At 52.0% G+C, this 20,000-nt stretch overlaps 1 long non-coding RNA gene across 2 annotated transcripts in view; it reads right to left on the bottom strand.

Moving 5' to 3' along the window:
• LOC146771163 (uncharacterized) overlaps positions 1–8,522 on the bottom strand; it is a 13,841-nt gene extending 5,319 nt beyond the window's left edge. Inside the window, exons 1-4 of one of the 2 annotated variants that reach the window (XR_014975179.1) lie at positions 8,427–8,522; positions 8,233–8,326; positions 7,679–7,765; positions 7,221–7,331 (exon numbers count right to left, since the gene is read on the bottom strand). This is a non-coding gene — a long non-coding RNA (uncharacterized LOC146771163). The remainder of the gene's footprint in view (positions 1–7,220; positions 7,332–7,678; positions 7,766–8,232; positions 8,327–8,426) is intronic. The other variant, XR_014975180.1, reaches the window with a different exon arrangement.
• Between the last annotated feature and the right edge of the window lie 11,478 nt (positions 8,523–20,000).

A 20,000-nucleotide genomic window follows, 5' to 3' on the forward strand; every position in this document is an offset into this window, starting at 1 on the left:
CTCCTCCAGCCCGCGGCGAGGCAAAGTGCCCGGGACGGGCTCCATGGGTCCCCCGGGTGTCCAGGCCCCGGGAGCTCCGCTGGGCCTCCCATACCTGAGGCCCAGTGTGGGGGTCTACGAATCCCCCCCCCGAGCCCTGCAGCCCCAAAGCCCTGCAGCCCTGGAGCCCTTCAGCCCGGAGCCGTGGAGCCCTGCAGGCCCAGAGGCCTGCAGGCCCGTAGCCCTGCAGCCCCGGAGCCCTGCAGCCCTGGTTCCCTGAAGCCCTGCAGCCCCAGAGCCCTACAGCCCCGGAGCCCTGCAGTCCCGGAGCCCTGCAACCCCGGAGCCCTGCAGCCCTGGAGCCCTGCAGGCCCGGAGCCCTGCAGGCCTGGAGCCCTGCAGCCCTGGAGCCCTGCAGCCGTGGAGCCCTGCAGCCCTGGAGCCCTGCAGCCCCGGAGCCCTGCAGCCCCGGAGCCCTGCAGCCCCGGAGCCCTGCAGCCCCGGAGCCCTGCAGCCACGGAGCCCTGCATGGGCAGGCGGGAACCCTAGCGCGACGGCTCGGGGTTGGACAGATGGGAGTCCTTTCAGTCCCGGCCATCTGGCCACTCCTTTCCCCTCGGCCATCTGGTCGCGCGCAATGCTTTCCAATGGGGCGACCAGATGGCCGGGCCAGCCTGGAAGTCCCGATGAGGGCTCATTTGACTCCCGGATCCCAGTCAGGGCTCCAGGAGGTCGGGCGCATCCGCGCCTAGGATCCCCTATCGTCACTAGGAGCGCGAGGGTTACAAGAAAGGTGGGTAGCCTTCCTCTGCATTAGTAGGGGCAGGGTATGCCGGAACACCCCTCCGGGGCTGGCGGTTCTCAGGCGGGGACCAGATGGGCCAAGCCCGGACGACACTTCCCCGGGGCATCCGGTGCTCCCTCCTCCAGCCCACGGCGAGGCAAAGTGCCCAGGACGGGCTCTATGGGTCCCCCGGGCATCCGGGCATCCGGGCCCCGGGAGCTCCGCCGGGCCTCCCATGTCTGACGCCCAGCGTGGGGTCTATGAGCCCCCTGCCGAGGCCTGCAGCCCCAAAGCTCTGCAGCCCTGGAGCCCTTCAGCCCGGAGCCCTAGAGCCCTGCAGGCCCGGAGCACTGCAGGCCCGGAGCCCTGCAGGCCCGGAGTCCTGCAGGCCCGGAGCCCTGCAGCCCCGGAGCCCCCGAGCCCTGCAGCCCTGGAGCCCTGGAGCCCTGCAGCCCCGGAGCCCTGCAGCCCCGGAGCCCTGCAGCCCTGGAGCCTTGCAGCCCTGGAGCCCTGCAGCCCTGGAGCCCTGCAGGCCCGGAGCCCTGCAGGCCCGGAGCCCTGCAGCCCCGGAGCCATGGAGCCCTGGAGCCCTGCAGCCCCGGAGCCCTGCAGCCCCGGAGCCCTGCAGCCACGGAGCCCTGCGTGGGCAGGCGGGAACCCTAGCGCGAAGGCTCGGGTTGGACAGATGGGAGTCCTTTCAGTCCCGGCCATCTGGTCGCTCCTTTCCCCTTGGCCATCTGGTCACGCGCAATGCTTTCCAATGGGGCGACCAGATGGCCGGGCCAGCCTGGAAGTCCCGATGAGGGCTCATTTGACTCCCGGATCCCAGTCAGGGCTCCAGGAGGTCGGGCGCATGTGCGCCTTGGATCCCCTCCGTCACTCGGAGCTCAAGGGTTACAAGAAAGGTGGGTAGCCTTCCTCCGGATTAGTAGGGGCAGGGTATGCCGGAACACCCCTCCGGGGCTGGTGGTTCTTTGATGGGGACCAGATGGGCTATGCCCGGGCAACATCCTCCCAGGCGTCCGGGGCTCCCTCCTCCGACCCGCGGCGTGGCAAAGTGCCCAGGGACGGGCTCCACCGGTCCCGGGCAGTCCTCCCCCCGGGGCGCCCAGGCCCGAGAGCTCCGTCGGTCCTCCCTGTGCCTGAGGCCCAGCCGCTGTCCCCGAGCCCCCCCTGGGAAGCAGAGCCCACCGAGCCCTTGGATCAGGCGGGAGCCCTACCGCTATGGCCCGGCTCTGGGCGGGCAGATGGGAGTCCTTTCAGTTGCCGGCCATCTGGTCGCTCCTTTCCCCTCGGCCATCTGGTCACGCGCAATGCTCTCCAATGGGGTGACCAGATGGCCTGGCCGGCCTGGTAGTCCTGATGAGGGTCCATTCGCCTCCCGGATCGCAGTCAGGACTCCAGGAGGCCGGGCGTGTCCGCGCCTAGGGTCCCCTCTGTCACTCGGAGCGCGCGGGTTACAAGAAAGGGGGGTAGCCTTCCTCCAGATTAGTAGGGGCAGGGTGTGCCTGAAGACCCCTCCGGGGCTGGCGGTTCTTTGCCGGGGACATGATGGGCTACGCCCGGGCAACATCCTCCCAGGCGTCTGGGGTTTCCCTCCTCCGGCCCGCGACATGGCAAAGTGCCCAGGGACGGGCTCCACGGGTCCCGGGCAGTCCTACCCCCGGGGCGCCTGGGCCCAAGAGCTCCGTCGATCCTCCCCGTGCCTGAGGCTCAGCCGCTGTCCCCGAGCCCCCCCGGGAAGCAAAGCCCACCGAGCCCTTGGATCAGGCGGGAGCCCTACCGCTATGGCCCGGCTCTGGGAGGGCAGACGGGAGTCCTTTCAGTTGCCGGCCATCTGGTCGCTCCTTTCCCCTCGGCAATCTGGTTGTGCGCAATGCTTTCCTATAAGGGGGGCCAGATGGCTGGGCTGGCCTGGAAGTCCCGATGAGGGTCCATTCGCCTCCCGTATCCCAACCAGGGCTCCAGGAGGCCGGGCGCATTCGCCCCAAGGGTCCCCTCCGTCACTCGGAGCGCGCAGGTTTCAAGAAAGGGGGGTAGCCTTCCTCCGGATTACTAGGGACAGGGTACTCTGGGACCCCTCTCGGTCCTCAGCCGGCAGCTAGACGGGCCCGGATGCTGCCCTGGTTCTGTCCCGGGGCCTGCCGCGTGGCAGGGTGCCTGGGACAAGGGGTCCGGAGGGTCCGGGGAGGCTTCCCCTGCGCTTGTGGTCCTGGGAGCCCCGGCTGGGTCCAGGGGCCTGGGACGGGCTTTCGTTGTGTCGGGGAGCCTCCCCTCGCTCTTCTGAGTTCAGGAGTTCCGTCTGGGCCCCTGGGGGCCCCTGGGAGGGCGGCCTCCCCACCTCGGGCTCCGTCCTTGGTCCTGCCGCGTGGCAGGGTGCCCGGGACGGGGTCCAGAGGGCCCGGGGAGGCTTCCCCTGCGCCTGCGGACCTGGGGTCCCCGGCTGGGTCCAGGGGCCCGGGGTCGGGGTCTCCGGCCTCGGGCACCCTCCCCCAGCCTGCGGCACTGCCAAAGGCCCGGGACAGGGTTCCGTTGTGTCCGGGGAGCCTCCCCTCGCTCGTCTAGGTTCAGGAGTTCCGTCCGGGCCCCTGGAGGCCCCGGGGAGGGTGGCCTCCCCGCCCCAGGCTCCGTCCTGGGTCCTGTCACATGGCAGGGTGCCCAGGGCAGGGTCGGGAGGGCCCGGGGAGGCTTTCCCTGTGCCTGTGGGCCTGGGGTCCCTGGCTTTGTCCAAGGGCCCAGCCGGGCCCCGGGCCGGTGTCTCTGGCCCCGGGCCCCGTCCCCCGGCCTGCAGCACTCCCAAAGGCCCGGGACGGGCTTCCATTGTGTCCGGGGAGCCTCCCCTCGCTCGTCTGGGTTCAGGAGTTCCGTCTGGGCTCCTGGGGGCCCCGGGGAGGGCGGCCTCCCCGCCCCGGGCTCCGTCATGGGTCCTGCCACGTGGCAGGGTGCCCGGGGCGGTGTCTGGAGGACCCGGGGATGCTTCCCCTGCACCTGCGGGCCCCGGCTGGGTCCGGTGGCCCGGCCGGGCCCCGGGTCAGGGTCTCCGGCCCCGGGCCCCGTCCCCCGGCCTGCAGCACTGCCAAAGGCCCGGGACGGAGTTCCGTTGTGTCCGGGGAGCCTCCCCTTACTAGTCTGGGTTCAGGAGCTCCGTCCGGGCCCCTGGGGGCCCCGGGGAGGGCGGCCTCCCCGCCCCGGGCTCCGTCATGGGTCCTGCCGCGTGGCAGGGTGCCTGGGACGGGGTCCGGAGGGCCCGGGGAGGCTTCCCCTTCCCTTTCCCCTTTCCCCTCGGCCATCTGGTTGCGCCTGTCCCCTCGGCCATCTGGTCGCGCACAAGGCTTTCCTATGGGGTGACCAGATGGCCGAGCTTGCCTGAAATTCTCGATGAGGGTCCGTTTGCCTCCCGGATCCCAGCGAGGGCTCCAGGAGGTCGGGTACATTCGCGCCTAGGGTCCCCTCTGTCACCTCGTGCGCACGGATTACAAGAAAGGGGGGTCATTTTCCTCCGGATTACTAGGGAGAGGGTCAGTCAGACCAAAGTGAGGTTTGGCGATTCTGAATCAGGGGAAGGCAGACCCGGGACCCGCCCGCCGGGGCCCCCAGGGGCCCGGGTATGCTCCTGCCTCTCAGCCTCTTCCCGATGGTCCTTTCTCTCCGAGTTTTCTGGGTCAGAGCCCCGTGAGGTCCGTGGATCCCGAGACAGGGGAAGGCAGCACCCGGGCCCGCCCGAAGCGGGCCCCCAGGGGCCCGGGTCCGCTCCTGCCTCTCAGCCCCTTCCCGATGGTCCTATCTTTGCCGGGTTTGCTGGGTCAGACCTCCGTGAGGTCCGGCAATCCCGAGATGGGGGAAGGCAGACCCGGGGCCCGCCCGCTGGGGCCCCCAGGGGCCCAGGTACGCTCCTGCCTCTCAGCCCCTTCCCGATGGTCCTTTTTTCGCCGGGTTTGCTGGGTCAGATCTCCGTGAGTCCGGCGAATGCGAGACGGTGAAGGCAGCGCCCGGGCCCGCCCACCGGGGCCCCCAGGGGCCCGGGTACGCACCTGCCTCTCAGCCCCTTCCCGATGGTCCTTTTTTCTCCAGGTTTGCTGGGTCAGACCTCCATGAGGTCCGGCGATTGCGAGACGGGGAAGGCAGTGCCCGGGCCCGCCCGCCGGGGGCCCCTGGGGACCCAGGTGCGCGCCTGCCTCCCGGCCCCTGTCGATGGGGCCTCCCTTCGAGCCTGCTCGCCCCGGGAGCAGGCAGGGATGTGAAGCCACCATCCCCCGCGCAGGGCGGCCTGCAGAGGGGATGCCCCGGCCGTACTCTGATCGATTGGGCACTCTCGGTCCGTTTAAGGATGAACTGCTTGGCCAGCCTCGGCTGTTGTTTCAAGCAATTAGCTTCCTCCCCGCATGGACCGTACGACTCGAGGGCCTGCCGCCTGGCGGGAGGCCCTTCACCCTACCCACCAGAGCGAAGGCCGAGCGGCCCCGGCAGCTCGCGACCCCCAGTGGTCTGACCCGAGCGTAAGGGGTCGGGTGGCGCCAGGCCCTCGGACGCTGCTGCCCAGCAGGTCCGTACTAGGCCCCATGTGCCACACCGTCACCCCTCTCCGCCCAGCACATTTCCGCAGCAGCTCGGAACAGCCATTCCGAGGGGTGCTGCCGCCGCCAGGCCCCGGCACCCCTGCGTCTCGCTCAGGCTGCACCTCGGCCCACCTCACCCTCCCGGGGGAGACGGCTGAGCCTGCCGGTGCCCATGCTACCTGCCACCTCTCTCTTCACCCCTCCGGCGAGCCCTCCCGCCCAGGCAGGTGGGCTCCTTTCCCCTAGCCCCAGCAGGCTCCCGAGATGGAGGGGTGTGTGCGAAGGCGGTCCGGTCGGAGAGATGGGCACGCGGCCCCCCGAACCCTGTCAGCAGGTGCGGCTACCTGGTTGATCCTGCCAGTAGCATATGCTTGTCTCAAAGATTAAGCCATGCACGTGTAAGTACACACGGCCGGTACAGTGAAACTGCGAATGGCTCATTAAATCAGTTATGGTTCCTTTGATCGCTCCATCTGTTACTTGGATAACTGTGGTAATTCTAGAGCTAATACATGCCGACGAGCGCTGACCTCCCGGGATGCGTGCATTTATCAGACCAAGACCAATCCGGGCTCGCCCGGCCGCTTTGGTGACTCTAGATAACCTCGGGCCGATCGCACGTCCCCGTGACGGTGACGATACATTCGGATGTCTGCCCTGTCAACTTTCGATGGTACTTTCTGTGCCTACCTTGGTGACCACGGGTAACGGGAAATCAGGGTTCGATTCCGGAGAGGGACCCTGAGAAACGGCTACCACATCCAAGGAAGGCAGCAGGCGCGCAAATTACCCACTCCCGACTCGGGGAGGTAGTGACAAAAAATAACAATACAGGTCTCTTTCGAGGCCCTGTACTTGGAATGAGTACACTTTAAATCCTTTAACGAGGATCCATTGGATAAGGGGGGAAACAAAGGTGGTGGAGTTCCACAAGGGAAATATCCACATTTTCAGTTTAACGTTAGATTATTGTTCATTTAAAGCGTGAAAAAATATACAACAACGGGTGCCCCACCCTAAGAGAGCCTACCACCAAACTGCTCTAATAGCACAGAAAACAGAAATTTTCCGAGCAACAACTTACAAACAAAATATTAGGGTTACTGTGGCACACCCGCAAGTATTACATAAATCTCAAAAAATGTGGAGATCTAGTTCCTAAGCAATGTAGGGTACAGTATTCCCTTAGCTGCTTTCCTACTCAACAAGATCAATTGACAAGGATTTCAAAAACATAGATTTGACACCATCCAGTTCAAGTATGGGACTGTGATTCTTTATTCTGTCTTTTGTTTGAGTCCATGAAGATTATTCATTCATTTTTTCATAAAATATTCTCAGCACATTTTTGCCAACACGTGTTTCGTCTTTCCAAAGACTTTATCAAGGCTGGAATAATAAACACACAAACAAAAATAACGAACACAAATAAGAACAACATATATATGTACAAAAATACATTAAAAACATGAACAAACCCAAGATACATGAAAAATGTTATAAATAATTATATGAACATGAAATCAAATATCCACAATAAACATAAAATAGGTAATAAGGGCATAGATACTACTAAAACAGAGAAAGCCGATGAGTTAACAGGACAAAATAATATTGCAAATAACTAGAAAAGTAGGAAAAATAAAAATGGCCAGATGCCATAGATGTAAAAAGTGATTTTCGCAATTAGTTCGCCAGGAAATAAGATATAGTTGAGATAGGTTGTTGAACAAAAAAACACTAATATCGATAAGCAGTATAGAATAGTAAGTGACAAGAGAAATAGAAAGAATCAAATAGAAAAGTAAAATGGCAGAGCCAAATTCACCAAAGAAAGAACACCCGTGCGGTATCCATTACAGGCTCTCAAGAGTAATCATCAGTAAAAGTGAAATACCTACCCATTAACATAAACGCGACAATATCCAATGACACTTCAAACTTATAGCCGTTACGATCTATAAGGCTATATAAATAAACAGAAGGCTGCTTCCTGAATAACAAATCTGAAACTGAAAAGTGAGAAATAAAAATAAAGTTAAAAAACAATCCCTCATCTGGTCACTACACATAAGTCAAAAGTGACTCAATAAGTATAACCCAGAGCCTGAAACAGGAAGAGAGAACAATTAATTAAAGAGTAATGGAATAAGACCCTAAGGTGTGTGGGAAGACCATATAGAATCTCCTAATGGATCTGGGATAATAGAATTAAAGCAAGAGAATCCTATAATGTAGAGAACCACAGATCCTAAAATAATAGGACCGCAAAGAGGGCGGTAGGTAAATCGATACTATGAAAAGCTCACGGGAACTAGTGTTATAATAATACAGCGCCATAGATAGGTGCCACGCTCACCTTTCCTCACAAAGAGAATAGAGTGCCAAAGTAAAATTTTCGGATATTTTTTTAAAATATGTGGGTGCAGAAATCATACGCTGCTATCTGAAATAGAAACAACACAACAGCCCTGTAATGTAGCAACTGATAATATAGGCATATAGCCACCCAAAATAAACACAATAGCGAACGATTATCTGTCCCATTAATACCACAAATGAGTGGTATTTAGACATAGAAATTCTTAGTCATGCTGAATATAAAAAAGTAGGATAAAAAAAAAAGATACCTGCCCATAGCTATCACCCTGCTACCTAGAATGGAAACAACATGACAGCCCTGTAATGTGGCAACTAATAATGTAGGCATATAGCCATCCAAAATAAACACTATAGCGAACGGATGTCCGTCACAATAATACCACCAGTTATTGGTCATACTCTATATAAAAGGTTAGATAAAAATTGTATATATTCCTGCCAATAACTATCACCCTAGACTAGATGGCAAACATGTAGCTAATATGCCCAAATATAACTTGCTGAGGGCCAAAAGTAAAAAACAACACTCACCTATCACTTGACGAACAGTTGAAATAATGAAACGCCAAAATGCGGCTTCCTACGTGCTATGGGTTTTCTAGGTGCAAATCAGGTAAAGAGCCCCCTAGGAAACAAACACACAGTACAGCCGTTATAACGCTGTAATTTAAAATATGGGAGTAAGCCAACAAGACCATCGCGGTAAACTAATAATGACGACTTACCCAGAGAACGATAATAACCGCAAACGCCAATCCACATGTCAAAGTATCCACAAAGTAAACGAACGGCATAGAGCGCACGTATTTAAAGCGTCATCTCTACGAGAATCAGGAAGGTCACATGCACTCGCTACTGCCCAGAGTCAGAAAAATAGAAAAAGGACAAGACCAGGGGCCTCAATACTAAGTCTTACTTGGGCGCCATCTTAAGATGTCTGAAGAACCACGCCAATAGAATATTATCGTACTAATACAGACAAAAGTGAAAAGCGCAACAATAGATGCCAGATGAGATACAAAGCTCTTCTTAACAGTACAGATGAAAATGAGTATCAGTGTAGCAGTATCCCTAAGTAAACGATGTGTAGGTGGGCTAAAAACAGGCATGATTAATGTAAGACTAAACTACATATCTTCAAATAACATGTTCATAATATCAGCACAAAGGGAGTTGAAGAGGTAAAAGTTATTAGTAAAAAGTCGTAATAGTTATATGGAAGGGTTAGTAAAGAGGGATTTGATGAGGAGATAGCACGCAAATTGAGAGCGGTGACAATACATTGCGATGAATTTTGCAAACAAAGAGATCATAAAGAGATGTGCATTTGCCAATTCAGCTGTAATTAATACAGAAAAACATCTTAATTTCTTATGCGGATGATTGTGGAACTAGATCAATGGATCATAAAGTAGACACATTAATCTCGTAGAAACACATGTAGTAGTAGTAACCATAACTATCCCCTGGCGATTCATTATAACACTGTGCACTCAAATACAGAGATTTTGCAACTAAAGTTTCATGGGATTGCAGTGGTTCAGTCAAACTCCAGGGGTGGTGATAGAACATTGATTTTAAGGAAACTTGAATCTAAGTGGCTTATTAAATTGCGGGCAGTGGATAAGGGACTTAATACAGACCGGGAACTACATGTGTTTCTACGAGATTAATGTTTCTACTTTTTCTATTTTTCTGACTTTGGGCAGTAGCGAGTGCATGTGACCTTCCTGATTCTCGTAGAGATGACGCTTTAAATATGTGCGCTCTATGCCGTTCGTTTACTTTGTGGATACTTTGACACGCGGATTGGCGCTTGCGGTTATTATCGTTCTCTGGGTAAGTCGTCATTATTAGTTTACCGCGATGGTCTTGTTGGCTTACTCCCATATTTTAAATTACAGCGTTATAACGGCTGTACTGTGTGTTTGTTTCCTAGGGGGCTCTTTACCTGATTTGCACCTAGAAATCCCATAGCACGTAGGAAGCCGCATTTTGGCGTTTCATTATTTCAACTGTTCGTCAAGAGATAGGTGAGTGTTGTTTTTTTCTTTTAGCCCTCAGCAAGCTATATTTGGGCATATTAGCTACATGTTTGCCATCTAGTCTAGGGTGATAGTTATTGGCAGGAATATATACAATTTTTATCTAACCTTTTATATAGAGTATGACCAATAACTCGTGGTATTATTGTGACGGACATCAGTTCGCTATAGTGTTTATTTTGGATGGCTATATGCCTACATTATTAGTTGCCACATTACAGGGCTGTCATGTTGTTTCCATTTCAGGTAGCAGGGTGATAGCTATGGGCAGGAATACATTTTTTTATCCTACTTTTTTATATTCAGCATGACTAAGAATTTCTATGTCTAAATACCACTCATTTGTGGTATTAACGGGACGGATAATCGTTCGCTATTGTGTTTATTTTGGGTGGCTATATGCCTATATTATCAGTTGCTACATTACAGGGCTGTTGTGTTGTTTCTATTTCAGGTAGCAGCGTATGATTTCTGCACCCACGTATTTTAAAAAAATATCCGAAAATTTTACTTTGGCGCTCTATTCACCTTGTGAGGAAAGGTGATCGTGGCACCTATCTATGGCGCTGTATTATTATAACACTAGTTCCCGTGAGCTTTTCATAGTATCGATTTACCTACCGCCCTCTTTGCGGTCCTATTATTTTAGGATCTGTGGTTCTCTACATTATAGGATTCTCTTGCTTTAATTCTATTATCCCAGATCCATTAGGAGATTCTATATGGTCTTCCCACACACCTTAGGGTCTTATTCCATTACTCTTTAATTAATTGTTCTCTCTTCCTGTTTCAGGCTCTGGGTTATACTTATTGAGTCACTTTTGACTTATGTGTAGTGACCAGATGAGGGATTGTTTTTTAAATTTATTCTTATTTCTCACTTTTCAGTTTCAATTTTGTTATTCAGGAACCAGCCTTCTGTTTATTTATATAGCCTTATAGATCGTAACGGCTATAAGTTTGTAGTGTCATTGGATATTCTCTCGTTTATGTTAATGGGTAGGTTTTTCACTTTTACTGATGATTACTCTTGAGTGCCTGTAATGGATACCGCACGGGTGTTCTTTCTTTGGTGAATTTGGCTCTTCCATTTTACTTTTCTATTTGATTCTTTCTATTACTCTTGTCACTTACTATTCGATACTGCTTATCGATATTAGTTTTTTTGTTCAACAACCTATCTCAACTATATCTTATTTCCTGGCGAACTAATTGCGAAAATCACTTTTTACGTCTATGGCATCTGGCCATATTTATTTTTCCTACTTTTCTAGTTATTTGCAATATTATTTTGTCTTGTTAACTCATCGGCTTTCTCTGTTTTAGTAGTATCTATGCCCTTATTACCTATTTTTATTGTGGATATTTGATTTCATGTTCATATAATTATTTATAACATTTTTCATGTATCTTGGGTTTGTTCATGTTTTAATGTATTTTTGTACATATATATGTTGTTCTTATCTGTGTTAGTTATTTTTGTTTGTGTGTTTATTATTCCAGCCTTGATAAAGTCTTTGGAAAGACGAAACACGTGTTGGCAAAAATGTGCTGAGAGTATTTTATGAAAAAATTAATGAAAAATCTTCATGGACTGAAACAAAAGAAAGAATAAAGAATCACAGTCCCATACTTGAACTGGATGGTGTCAAATCTATGTTTTTGAAATTCTTGTCAATTGATCTTGTTGAGTAGGAAAGAAGCTAAGGGAATACTGTACCCTACGTTGCTTAGGAACCAGATCTCCACATTTTTTTAGATTTATGTAATACTTGCAGGTGTGCCACAGTAACCCTAATATTTTGTTTGTAAGTTGTTGCTTGGCAAATTTCTGTTTTCTGTGCTATTAGAGCAGTTTGGTGGTAGGCTCTCTTAGGGTGGGGCACCCGTTGTTGTATATTTTTTCACGCTTTAAATGAACAATAATCTAACGTTAAACTGAAAGTGCGGAAATTTCCCTTGTGGAACACCACCACCTCTGTTTCTCCTTAACCTATTAGGTGAATCCTTGCACTTCAGTTCCTTTGCGTGCACGATCTGATTAGGGAGACCTATCAGAAAATATATTAACCAATTTTGAGACTATTATGGCTAACTTTGAAGATGACAGGGATAAGATTTTTAATGACATCTTTTCCAATAAAAGGACCGATAACAAACAATCGACAAATATAGAGGACAAACCCAAAGGACTTAAACAACTTTTTGTAAAACTAGAAAGATTGCGGAAATTAGAACTCCAAAGATGGTGGGATTTAACCACCCTCAAAAAGTATATTGAGATCAAGCAAATTCCGAGGGGACTTAGGGTTATCATCTTCCCGACATTTGAAGATCTTGACCCTGATCTTCTAGCAGAATGGGAGAACCTGATACTAGGGTCCTCCTTTGGCATGATGGATATACTCATACGTCATGCAGAACGTAAAAGGGCCAAACTACTCAGTGAAATTGCAGAAATAGAGGATGCAATCAAACAACTCAACCTAGCAGAGGCTACAGAAAAAAAATTCAAAATATTAAGAGAAGTACTAAGTTCACACCAAAACTATATTAAGGACAAGAAAATTAGGAAACTTAAAAGAGATGAAAACGACTATAAGAACGGCAGAGTTTTCACTTTTGCTAAGAAGTTTGATGATGCTAAACCCAGATCAGGTATTGTAGGTCTGAAGGAGAACAGGAAAAATGATCCAGTATCAGCTGTGAGTGATTCAGAGTTCTGATGAGCACTGGAGTGCCCAAGTTACCTAGCCCACGGGCTGCGGGTGCATAGGTGTGAACTTGCGTCGGGTTTCGTCGTCGACTCCTATGGGTGCCTGAAAGAAAGATGCTGACAGGCAGTCAGTGAAGAGTGTCCGGTGGATCCCAAGGCCGGGATCAAGAAGGAAGGATACCTGCAAGCAGAAGGGACAGAGTCTGGGTCACTAGCCAGTGACCACGTGGAACCAGGAAGGAACCAGGCGATGTCGGGAAATTGCAGGTGAAGAGGTAAAGCTTGTCGCAGCAGCCACGGGTACCAGGAGACGTCGAGGATGACCAGGACCAGGAGGCGAGCTGTCCCACGAAGGCTCGTGCTGTCGGCGGCGTCGAAGTCGAACTAGGACTCACCAAGCCTTGGCAAGCGGAACCCACGAAGAATGGAGGACTTGCTTCTGGTGCAGACCAGGAAGGTCTGGGGTGCTTCTCTTTTACAGAGGAGCAGGAGCCAGTCTGGAGGAGCCAAACCAGCAGTGGAAAATTGAAGGTGTGTCGTCGCAAAGGTTACTAGCCAACGGGCAAGCAACCGGACAGATGCGGCAAGCAGGAAAATGCAGAATGGCCCCACGCAGGACTCGTGGAGTGTGGGGGCTGATCTTCAGTGCAGATGGTGCTTGGGGTTGGGGCTTTTCAATCTCCGGTGCACAACCTCGAGGGTGCCTCAGAAGCTGCGCTGGAAGATACTCGCCACTTTTCCCAGGTAGCCGGTCCCACGTCTCTCATCGCCTCCACGGATCTCAGCTCGGCTGTGGATGTGGATCAGGGTGGGAGAAGTCTGGAAGTCAAGGCTCTGGTCAGGCTCTGCAGTCGGTCCCTCGTAGAACTTCAGCAAAGCAAAGGGTAAGTCTCTTGATGGTGCCTGTTCGCACAGGGTGGCCACTCCTTGGCCACAAGGGAGATTCTTCAGTCTTCTTCTTTCATCGAATGTCGAAGGTGCAGAGTTTCTGTTCAAGTTGCAGGTTCAGGATAATCTAATCTAGCAGGGCCCAACTAGCTACTAATATACTGGGCTAGTGGGCTGGGCTACCTGCAAGGTCCCTCCTAAGGGTGGGACCAGGAAGGGCAGTGGCTACACCCCCTTTCCTTTGTCCAGTTTCACGCCAGAGCTGGGGCTGGAGTGCCCCAGCACCGGTTTGAACTGGACTATGCATGGAGCACCTTGTGTGCCCCAGGCATGTCTCATTCCTTTCAGCCCTCCCTGCCCCAATACACTAAAGTCTGTCTGGGGAGGTGCTAGCACCTCCCCAAGCAGGAAACCAATTGTCCAGGCCTCCCTGGCTGGGAGGGCTCCCAGCAGCAGGAGGTCAGACTCGTGTCTGTGGCAGCAGCATCCATTTTGTGATGCTGAGGCTTTGGTGAGAGTTAAACAGCAAAGTAGGATTTTAACATGTCTCTCCCTCTAGAAGGGAGAAATAATATCCTCATTACCAGAAATGGTATGGGGGTATTATTCCAAAGTGTTAGACACCTTACACGACATGTTTTGATAAAGCCAAACCATAGTTACCATAACCGTTTAAGATTATAAGGTACTTTAAGAGTATATGGTAGGCTATATCATAGAACAGCTATAAGGACATGGTTCCGAAAGCTGCAGACAGGCTCAGCTCATGCTAGAGCACCATCTCACATGTTACCAAGCACTCTGCCTCCAGGATTGTTAAGGCCTGCCATAGGAGTGGCTGATAGGTACACATGTGTCTATATTAAGGGTAGATATAGGTATACTATATCTAAGCAAGGGGTGATTACACGACCTTGCCTCAGCTGAGGGATCAGCCAGTTGTGTCTGATTGGAAGGCCAGACCAGGGGTGGCATAATACATGCTGCAGCCCCTGGGAGGCCTAGGATACACCTATGCCCTGGGTACCTAGGGTACACTGTGCAGGGTCCAATAAGGTGACCCTTACCAATTGGGTATGTACCTAGGGTACATGGAGTCCATTTTAAAGAGAGAGCAGACAGCCTGAGACCCTGGATGGCAGGATCTCAGGCCAACTAAGTCGAAAAACCAGCTAGACACTAGGCAAAAAGTTTGGGGGTAACCATAATCAGATATTCACCTTCCTACACAACCCCCCCCCCAAACGAAAGGAGATAAGGCTGTCCTTGAGAAGGTAAGCCTCTATTGCCTAAGTGGCCATATAATGAAGAACCAGCACTGGCATGGTTACCCCCTGTCTCATGGTCCACTAAGCAATCCCTCACCCTAAAGGTATCATAGGGTCTCCACCATAGGGAATCTCTACCTTTGGTGTGTCTTTGCAAAGTAAAAGGCTGGTGTTGAGATGGAGTACTGAAGTGAGTGTCCTCAAAGTGAGGCCTCAGCTTCCTCCAATCATCCTCCACCATGGATGCCTTTCTTTCTTTCACTGAGTTGCATTGTGCTCTCAGGGTCAGCCTCTGGCTACCTAAAGCTGGAGGCTGGGTCCCTTTTGTGGGCTTACTGGAGGGACAGGTCAGGTTTGGGGCCCTAAGGTCCCATGTTTGCCTGTGCCCAACAGAACCCCTCTGGGGGAGGTCCCTAACTACCTGTAAAGGGGATCCCCCAGGAATGTTTTTACCCATCACCTGGCTAGGGCTACTAGCCAGGCAATCCTCATTCTTTTGATGGGGGGGTTCTTGTGGACAGGGGCCCTCTTGGGGTCCACTGGCCTCCCTGACCTCTGCAGCCCTGGGCTAACTGAGGCAGGGTAGAGAGAGGCAGGCTACCTGCACCAGACTGGGTCCCACCTTGGAAGGGGCCACTGACATCAGAGGCTCTGCCAGGCCAGGCCTGGCTACCTCTGGGGCAGTTCCTTCACAAGGGGTGAGGTCAGATCCCTGAGGAGGCTGACCTTTTTCTAATGTCTGGGGAGAGGGAGACTTTCCTTCCTCCCCACTACTCTCTGTCTGTGTGGAGTGATCCATAGTTTCAGGCTTCACTACACCTATGTCAGTCTGAGTATGGGCTGAGACCATTACAGCCTTGCCAACCTTTTCAGGGAGGCACTCAGATTGGGTTTGAGCTGTGACTGTCTTAGCTCTACCAATCTCTACAGGGAAGTCTGTCTTTGCCTGGGCTGTGGCTACCACTGCCCTTCCAACCTTTTCAGGGAGGAAATCTACTTGGACAGGGGTTGTGGCTGGCACAACCCCACTACCCTTTTGTGAAAGGCCTACCATTTTAGAATGGGTGTCTTGTTCAATTCCAGCCCAAGCTGAGAGTTCTAAGTCATTCCCCAGTAAGCAGTCTACAGGCAAAGTTGGGGACACTGCCACCCTTTTAGGGCCAGTGACACCTCCCCAGCTGAGACATACCTCTGCCATGAGATGACTGTTCTGTTTGCCATCAATGTTAGTTACCTGGTATGAGAAACCAGGCAAAAGCTGCTCAGAGGGAACTAGCCTATGGGCCACCATAGTGATGCTAGCTCCAGTGTCTCTGTAGGCCTCAACTTTTCTACCATTGATGTAGGGCTCCTGTCTGTACCTACCCAAAGTGTTGGAACAAGCAGAGAAGTTGGCAGACCCCATGCCACCATCACAGACAAGAGTAGCTGCTGTAGGGGAATTGGCTAAGCCAGGGTCCCCCTGTGTTCCCCAAGAAAACCCAACCACATTTTTGGGGGCACTCCCACCACCTGGGGGATTACTGCTGACAGTAATAGGTGGTGTTACAGGAGTAATTGGAGGAACAGTTTTGATTTTAGCCTTTGGGCAACTGCTGTCAGTTTTCCAATGCCCAGGAATTTTACATTCATGGCAGTAAGGCTTTTTAACTGTGGTAGAGGAGGGAGCTTGGGACCCACCACCCTGTGTGGAGTTTTGGGGCCCTGAGGAAGATATCTCTTTTGGTTTATCCCCACCCTTCTCTTGAGGCTTGGTGGTATCTTTCTTTTGGTCACCACCCTGATTTTTAGGCCTAATCCTGGTCCTGACCCATTTATCTGCCCTCTTTCCCAATTCTTGGGGAGAGGTAAAATCTGAGTCTACCAGGTGTTGATGGAGAAGCTGGTTTTGACAATTATTAAGGATCTGCTCCCTCATAATCAAGTTGTACAATCCTGTATAGTCCTGCACCTTGCTGCCAGTTAACCAACCTTCCAAAGCCTTAGTGGCACAATCCACAAAATCAGACCAGTCCTGTGTCTGTGTCTTCTGGTTGTCTCTGAACAACAACCTATATTGCTCAGTGGTTAAGCCAAACCCATCTATCAGAGCACTCTTCAGGACTTTGTAATTGTCAGCATCCTCATCACTAACTGTGAGGAGCTTGTCTCTACCTTTGTCAGAAAAGGAGAGCCACAAGATAGCTGCCCACTGACTCTGGGGTACCTGCTGTACTTTGCAGGCCCTCTCCAAAGCAGTCATCCACTTGTGGATGTCATCCCCTTTCTGATATGGGGGGACTATCTTGCTTAGGTTTCTATGGTCATAATACCGATCCCTATCTCTAGGAATGTTGCTGCCACCAGTGGGTTCTGAACCACTCAATTTTTGCTCTCTGGCCAGAGCAAGCTTCTCTTTGGCAAGGGCAAGTTCTTCCCTTTCAATCCTCAGATTTGCTTCCCTCATTCTGGCCTGATGCTCTCTCCTCTGGGGGGAAGTCATCCCCCTTTGGGATGAAGCATTGGAGCTTCTTGAGGGATAGGAGTGGAGAGAGTCCCCTGAGGGAGATCTACCCCGTCTATCTCTCTTTTTAAGATTACTTGGGGGCCTGTAAGGGAAGCTCCCATGCAAGCTCCCATGCAAGCTTAAGTTAGCCTGACTAAGTCTTCTGACTGGGGTCTTGCTACCTCCCTCTTCCTCTGAGGTTTCTTTTGACTCATCTGTATCAGTTAAGTCCGGGGTCTCTTCTGTGGAGGGGAGGCCCTTATCTACAGCTATGGCACCATACTTGGCAGCTCTTTCAGCATCATAGGCCTCCAGAAGCTCCACTAGCTGTCTAAGGGTAGGGTTGGAACCCTGTTTTAATCTCCTGGAGGTACACAGTTGTCTCATCTCCTGGAAAGTGAATGCATCATATCTAGAGGGAATCTGTCTAGGATTCTCCTCTCCTGAGGGAGTATCAGTGTGATCTCCATTCAGGGACATGATTCTAGTGAGGGTGTGGTTTGTGCACCTACCTACACTAGTTGTATCTACTAAACCTCTCTAGTAGTTGTAGTCAGGGTGTGCTAGGCCCTTCAACCTACAACAACTAAGTCCAGTAGGACTTAAGTATTTATAATCTATGTTATATGTACCTAACAATATCTTATGTGATCTTTCAATTTAGTATCTCAAGATTACAATGGTATTACAACAGCAAGCACAGATCCCAACCGCTGCTCACCAAAGTGAGAAGTTGGCCTGATATATGATGTCACTAATTCTAGTGTACACCTTGTATCAGTCCAACCAACCCTTATGGTGATTGGTTGTAAAGTCAACCTTATAGACCAGCTATCCTAGTGGTAGCATGGACAAGAGCAGTCTTAGGCTAAACTCTGAATGGCATGTGAAGCCAGCTGTTATACCATATGTAATCCCTTGAATACCAAATGAAAGGACAACACAACAGATATATATATAAAATAAAGTGTATTTATTCAAGTCAAACCCTTAGCACTCTTTATGAGATTCGAGGTAAGTACAACACAGTCTTATTCAAGCATACATTAAGTCACACAGGTAAGTAATACAGTTAGGCCCTAGGGGCCACGCAAACCATATACTAAGTAAGTGGTATAAGGACCACTGTCACGGAAATAGGATAGGCCTAGGCCTAGGGAATCGCTGGGGCTACACTATACTACCCAAGGTTAGGAAGTGGGAGGCCCACGGAATTCAGGTGCAGAGTGGAAACACTCACGCGTAATGCGTATAATCAATATAAATAGTACAGTTTAGAATCAATAAGATTTAGGACACTTCTGGAGTAGCTAGGAAGTCGAGACTTGAGAACTAGACACTAGGATAGTCAATACCCTGATGAGCACCGGAGTACCCAAGTTACCTAGCCCATGGGCTGCGGGTGCATAGGTGTGAACTTGCGTCGGGTTTCGTCGTCGACTCCTATGGGTGCCTGAAGGAAAGATGCTGACAGGCAGTCAGTGAAGAGTGTCCGGTGGATCCCAAGGCCGGGATCAAGAAGGAAGGATACCTGCAAGCAGAAGGGACAGAGTCTGGGTCACTAGCCAGTGACCACGTGGAACCAGGAAGGAACCAGGCGATGTCGGGAGATTGCAGGTGAAGAGGTGAAGCTTGTCGCAGCAGCCACGGGTACCAGGAGACGTCGAGGATGACCAGGACCAGGAGGCGAGCTGTCCCACGAAGGCTCGTGCTGTCGGCGGCGTCGAAGTCGAACTAGGACTCACCAAGCCTTGGCAAGCGGAACCCACGAAGAATGGAGGACTTGCTTCTGGTGCAGACCAGGAAGGTCTGGGGTGCTTCTCTTTTACAGATGAGCAGGAGCCAGTCTGGAGGAGCCAAACCAGCAGTGGAAAATTGAAGGTGTGTCGTCGCAAAGGTTACTAGCCAACGGGAAAGCAACCGGACAGACGCGGCAAGCAGGAAAATGCAGGAGGGCCCCACGCAGGACTCGTGGAGTGTGGGGGCTGATCTTCAGTGCAGATGGTGCTTGGGGTTGGGGCATCTCAATCCCCGGTGCACAACCTCGAGGGTGCCTCAGAAGCTGCGCTGGAAGATACTCGCCACTTTTCCCAGGTAGCCGGTCCCACGTCTCTCGTCGCCTCCACGGATCTCAGCTCGGCTGTGGATGTGGATCAGGGTCGGAGAAGTCTGGAAGTCAAGGCTCTGGTCAGGCTCTGCAGTCGGTCCCTCGTAGAACTTCAGCAAAGCAAAGGGTAAGTCTCTTGATGGTGCCTGTTCGCACAGGGTGGCCACTCCTTGGCCACAAGGGAGATTCTTCAGTCTTCTTCTTTCGTCGAATGTCGAAGGTCCAGAGTTTCTGTTCAAGTTGCAGGTTCAGGATAATCTAATCTAGCAGGGCCCAACTAGCTACTAATATACTGGGCTAGTGGGCTGGGCTACCTGCAAGGTCCCTCCTATGGGTGGGACCAGGAAGGGGAGTGGCTACACCCCCTTTCCTTTGTCCAGTTTCGCGCCAGAGCTGGGGCTGGAGTGCCCCAGCACCGGTTTGAACTGGACTATGCATGGAGCACCTTGTGTTCCCCAGGCATGTCTCATTCCTTTCAGCCCTCCCTGCCCCAATACACTAAAGTCTGTCTGGGGAGGTGCTAGCACCTCCCCAAGCAGGAAACCTATTGTCCAGGCCTCCCTGGCTGGGAGGGCTCCCAGCAGCAGGAGGTCAGACTGGTGTCTGTGGCAGCAGCATCCATTTTGTGATGCTGAGGCTTTGGTGAGAGTTAAACGGCAAAGTAGGATTTTAACATGTCTCTCCCTCTAGAAGGGAGGAATAATATCCTCATTACCAGAAATGGTATGGGGTTATTATTTCAAAGTGTTAGACACCTTACATGACATGTTTTGAAAAAGCCAAACCATAG

This window comes from Triturus cristatus, unplaced genomic scaffold (assembly GCF_964204655.1).
Source record: "Triturus cristatus unplaced genomic scaffold, aTriCri1.1 SCAFFOLD_147, whole genome shotgun sequence".
Taxonomy (NCBI): Eukaryota; Metazoa; Chordata; class Amphibia; order Caudata; family Salamandridae; genus Triturus; species Triturus cristatus.